Below are 5,251 nucleotides of genomic sequence, written 5' to 3' on the forward strand. Positions count from 1 at the left end.
TCCAGATTTGGCTCCAGATCCAGATCCAGATTTGGCCCCAGATCCAGATCCAGATTTGGCTCCAGATCCAGATCCAGATTTGGCTCCAGATCCAGATCCAGATTTGGCTCCAGATCCAGCTCCAGCTCCAGCTCCAGCTTTGGCTCCAGATCCAGATCCAGATCCAGATTTGGCTCCAGCTCCAGCTCCAGATTTGGCTCCAGATCCAGCTCCAGCTTTGGCTCCAGCTCCAGATTTGGCTCCAGCTCCAGATCCAGATTTGGCTCCAGATCCAGATAGATCCAGCTTTGGCTCCTGCTGCCCTCCAGCAGGGGAGCGCCAGGCAGCAGCCCTGAGGAACGCCTCAGCAACAGGCTGGAGCGTCAGGAAGTGCAGAGAACAGCCGCGCTCCCGCTTCTTCATTCTGGTGTAAAAATATCCGCAAAGTAACCAGAGAGAAGCAGAACTGACTGAAACAGAAACTCATCAACGAGCCAGAAACACAGCAGGAACCAAAACGAACAGAAAGGTTGGTGAAACCGGCAGCTCTCTGCTTCCAGATGAAAAGAAATGAGGATGAAATCCTGGCAGCCATCTGGACGTGTCCGTCTCTGCTGGGACATGGAGACGAAAACGGACGGGGACTCCAACTGTCCTGGAGTCAGAGACGTTTTCCTGCCTGAGTCTTCTCACTGTTCTGCAGACATGTCCCTCCGTCTCGTCCCTCCGGTCCTCCGTCTTGTCTCTGTCTCCTCTGCAGGAAGGGAGATGACCTCTGACCTCAGGCAGAGGAGCGTCCCTGTGAGTCCCGTTCAGGAGGAAACATCTCCTCGGCTTCTGGAGCCTCTCTCAGATTTATTTGGCTCTGTTATCGCTGACAGCAGAGAGACACTCGGAGGTCAAAGGTCGGCGTAACGGATGAGCCAGAAGTGAAGCGGGATGCATTAAAGGTGCCTCTTTATCTGAGCTGTAAATCCCTGCAGACAGCGAAGGCCTCAGCAGAGCCTCGCCAGGCGTCGTCATGGCGACCAGATGGAAACCTACAGGAAACAGCGTTCACCTGGAGCGCTGTGACCTTTCACCTTTAAACACAGGAGGAACCGATGAATGAATCAGATTCATGATAATAAACATAAGATGATTTCAATGAGATTAATTTCAATTAAAAATATTAAATATGACATCATCAAATATGCAAAAAGTTAACACTTTCAATTTTTAGAATATTTTATTCGTTATAGTTCTGATGTTCTGTTTCATTTTAGAGTTTTTATATTATTTCTATTCTGAACATATTTCATGATAGATTTTCTTATTTCACATTCTTTCCACATTGCATTTCAGTTTTTAACATCAGATCTAATATATTTTTATATTTAACTTTAATTTCTGCCACCATGAGTCTCTTTTGTCAGATTAAAATCAGCTTTGGACCATAAAAACCTTTCACCAGGTATTTCTGTGTCATGATTTCATTCACTGTAAGTGAAAAATCATCATGATTAACAGAAATAAAGAATTTCAAGCGTCCATTGTGTAATTAATCCATAATATTCAAATTAAAACCATATTTTATTGATCCCTAAGGTTTGGAACCAACTCTGGTTCCGCCTCTTCTCGGAGTCTCCTCCATCTCGTCTCCGGTGAACTGCCAGGTGAACTGTTGGACTCCACTGTGTCTCCAGATGTCCAACAGTTTCGTGTTATTGACAAAATCTTTAAATATAGGATTTAGAGTTTCTTTTACCAACAGTGAAGGCCACCGATCCATCCATCCAATCCCTCCAACTATAATATGATCTGTAGGAAAAATAGCAGTGAACTGATAACCATCGTTATTTGATGTAACAGATTTCTATTGTATTGATCATTATTATATCCATAAATATTTAACAAAATTATTGGGACATTATCAACTTCCAAAACACAGGCGACCCAACGTCCATCCTCATCCGCTCACCACTCAATCTTCCCCGGACACCTGAAGGAGCAGGTGGCGACTCCAGCCGGTCGGTGTGTCCATGAAGAGGATTTTATCTCCCCATTGCTGCGACCAGAACTTCATGTCAGATGCATCAGAATGAGTTTCCTGTAAAAAGGTGCTTGTTGTCCTGCTTTCCGTTTAAGTGAGTTTTTTAGTCCCCTTGTGTTAAAAGAAACAAAAGAAAAATCGGTTTTTATCTGAAAAATGGACCAGACGAACAAACGGAGTAGGAGTGAAACCCCCTGAGGTCCCATTAACAGAACTGTCCACTACCTTTCCATGCTCATTCCTGCTGTATCTCAGTTCCCAGCTGAAGGAACGTCCATGATGCGTTTGCCTTCGATGAAACCAAACGGGCCCCTGAAGCCCGCAGCTTTGCCTTCTTGTCTTGCTTTCCAATCTTCTGGTGTCAGATCTTCAGAGAAGCGAACTCCTCCCTCCTTGCAGGTGGGAGAAGTTCTTCTCCAGATGTCGTCTCTCCAGGCTCGTCTCACAAACAGAATGATGATCCGTCTGTCCGTTATCCACCTTTCCACCCACTCTGTGTACCACATCAACCTCTTCGTCCATCTTTGAAGCCAAATCAGGTGCAGTTTTGCACAGAAGTGCCACCACTTCTTCTCGGATGTTCTCACTAGACTTTACTTCTTTCCTTTTAAGCGCAGCACCATCGTCTTTAATATCTTTCACTATTCAGGACTCCTTTCAACTGCATGTTCTCTCTGGAGAGGGTATCCACTTGTTTCTCCAATTCTATTTTCTTTTAGTTCCTCTGAGTTGAGCTGAACCGACTTAGCAACAGCTGCTAGCATAGCACGGTGCTGCTTCATTTGCGCGCCAACTTCTTCCATGCGGTCACCTACTTTCTGTCCTAAGGAACTTATAGCGCTCAAATAGCCCCAGTGTTCATTTCTTCCTGGGACGTAGCTTTTGTTCTTTTTCCTTGTGTGTTTCTTTTCAGGAGTGCCGGTCGGGGTACCGGCTTCGCTCTCCCGTTAGCTGCTGCAGACTCTATTGGCACTTGCAGAGTTTTGACTGCAGGTGGCATAAACTTGTTGCTTTTCTTCATACTTCAAGCTGAGTACTGATATGTCAGATATTTACTAGTAGTTTGCTTCATAAATTAACTTATAATCGGGACCACTTAGGGAGCGCAGAGAAACATGACTTCCCTGTCCGCCATAACCCTCCGCCTCCCCACGTAGCCCAACTTCACTTCGCTGCAGCAAACAGGAAGGGGCGGGACGGACCGCTGTCAGTCTCAGACCTTATTTGGAAATGGGACCATTGCACTCCGGAAGTCAAGGGGGCGCTATTTCCTATATTATCCGCGGTCTCCAGTTTTTTATTTTCTTTTGAAATCTGTGTTATAGCTTCATCTTTAGGTAGGTGTTTCACTCTCAGCATGTATTTGAATTTCTCTATTTACTTCAGTGCAGCTCACAGTTCTTAAATTCTGTAGCTTTCTATTTATTTCTAAATTTGCTCCTTCGTTGCATCCTTCCGGGTCTACTACTACCTCTAGTGGCGTGGGGGTGGTAACACAGCTAACATAGCTATATCGCTAAATCAGAATACCACAAAGTCTTTATTGTTTACTATTAATTCCGGTATTACTGGCACCTTTAATAAAGATAAAATGTCTTATAAAACGCCATTTTCCCCCCTTTTTTTAAAGGATGTAGAGCTAATTAAATGACATAAACAATACTTTTATGCATTATGAATAATATCTATATATCTTCATCAATTATAGGAGGAACAAAAGAAATACGGAGACATGAAAAGCAACATGATCAACTATATTAAAAATACTATTTACAATGTATACATAAGAAACTTAATTGAGCAAAAGTCAATAACGAACAAATGAATTAGGTTCACAGAAGAATAACAAATCTGGTTGATACAACCAGGGTTGTTAAACACATACAAGTAAAAATTCACATTTTTACTTCTATGGTGCCATGTATATTATTCTGAGAGATTTTTTGTTGGTAGAGTCTTATGTACAGGAAAAAATAAGATGAAACTATTTAATCTAAGATGGTGGAAATTTTCCTTCGACTCTAAAACGATAAATCATATTCATAGAATCACATTATCAACAATTTGTGAATAGAGTAAAACACTTAGTATGCTATAGGTAAATATTATTTAGTTTGGTTGAGAATAATTATTGCACTGTCAATAAATGACGTCTAATAAATGTTCTTATTGCCAGAGGAACACAGTAAGACCTTCATGAACTCAGAGGTTCACACTGATGAATAAAGAGGATGGATGATCTCTGCTGAAATATTCCTGCCATCTTCCATGTTCTTTCAGCAAACAGTTGAGACAGAGATGGTTTTGGTTTCACCACCATTTACCTGCTGTTATACCTGCCATTCAAACTATTCTTAAAAGATTCTGTTAGTCTGCAGCTCATGTGACCAAACCAGCCGAGGAGATGGCAACATTGTCTTGTACACAAGCTCAAGTTGGCTTACTCAAAGATCACTGGGTCTCCTTAAAAGGTAGAGTCTCTGAGAACAGTTCTTTAAAATATAGTCAGTGTTTTCAGCTGCCCAGGAATGACAGTCAGCTCATTTAATATTTGCCACAGTTTCAACAGGTCGGCCATTGAGAGAAACTGAAACCACTTTGAGGTCTTGCTTAGGTCATTTAATTAGCTCTACATCCTTAAGAAAATGAAAAATGAATAATAAACAATAAAGACTTAATGAGAATATTCTCATTTAGTGACATAACTATATTAGTTGTGTTACCACCTCCACACCACTAGAGGCAGTAGAAGTGCACAGAAAGCTACAGAATTTGTTAAAAACTGAGCTGAGCTGATGTAAATAAAAGAGAGAAGTTCAAATACATGCTGAGAGTGAAACTCCTTCCTACAGATGAAGATATATCACACATTTCAAAAGAAAATAAAACGGGAGAAACGGATAATATAGGAAATAGCGCCCCCTCCACTTCCGTAGTGCAATGGTTCCATTTCCAAATAAGGTAAGAGACTGACAGCGGTCCGTCCCGCCCCTTCCTGTTTGCTGCAGCGAGGTCCTTCTCCCGTAGCCAGCAGCGGGTAAATTATTTTTATTTCATTACATAAACTGTATTAATACACTAAAACTTCAGATTGAGATTTAAAAATACACAAAAAGTGAAAGAATGAAACATTTATTTATTATACTGGGAACACTGGGAGAACTCAATGACTTCTGAGACGTCCTGGTTCACAGGCTAAAGCCAAGGATAAAAGAGAAATTATCCAAAAGTGTAAAAGCC

At 41.8% G+C, this 5,251-nt stretch overlaps 1 long non-coding RNA gene across 1 annotated transcript; it reads right to left on the minus strand.

Moving 5' to 3' along the window:
- Nucleotides 1–3,957: 3,957 nt before the first annotated feature.
- LOC107834040 (uncharacterized) lies at nt 3,958–4,524 on the minus strand. Its single transcript, XR_001659825.1, has 2 exons — nt 4,297–4,524; nt 3,958–4,253 (listed from the first exon to the last, which is right to left on the minus strand). It is a non-coding gene; the product is annotated as an uncharacterized LOC107834040 (long non-coding RNA).
- Between the last annotated feature and the right edge of the window lie 727 nt (nt 4,525–5,251).

The sequence above is a fragment of the Poecilia formosa genome, unplaced genomic scaffold, assembly GCF_000485575.1.
Source record: "Poecilia formosa unplaced genomic scaffold, Poecilia_formosa-5.1.2 Scaffold508, whole genome shotgun sequence".
In the NCBI taxonomy this organism is placed as follows: domain Eukaryota; kingdom Metazoa; phylum Chordata; class Actinopteri; order Cyprinodontiformes; family Poeciliidae; genus Poecilia; species Poecilia formosa.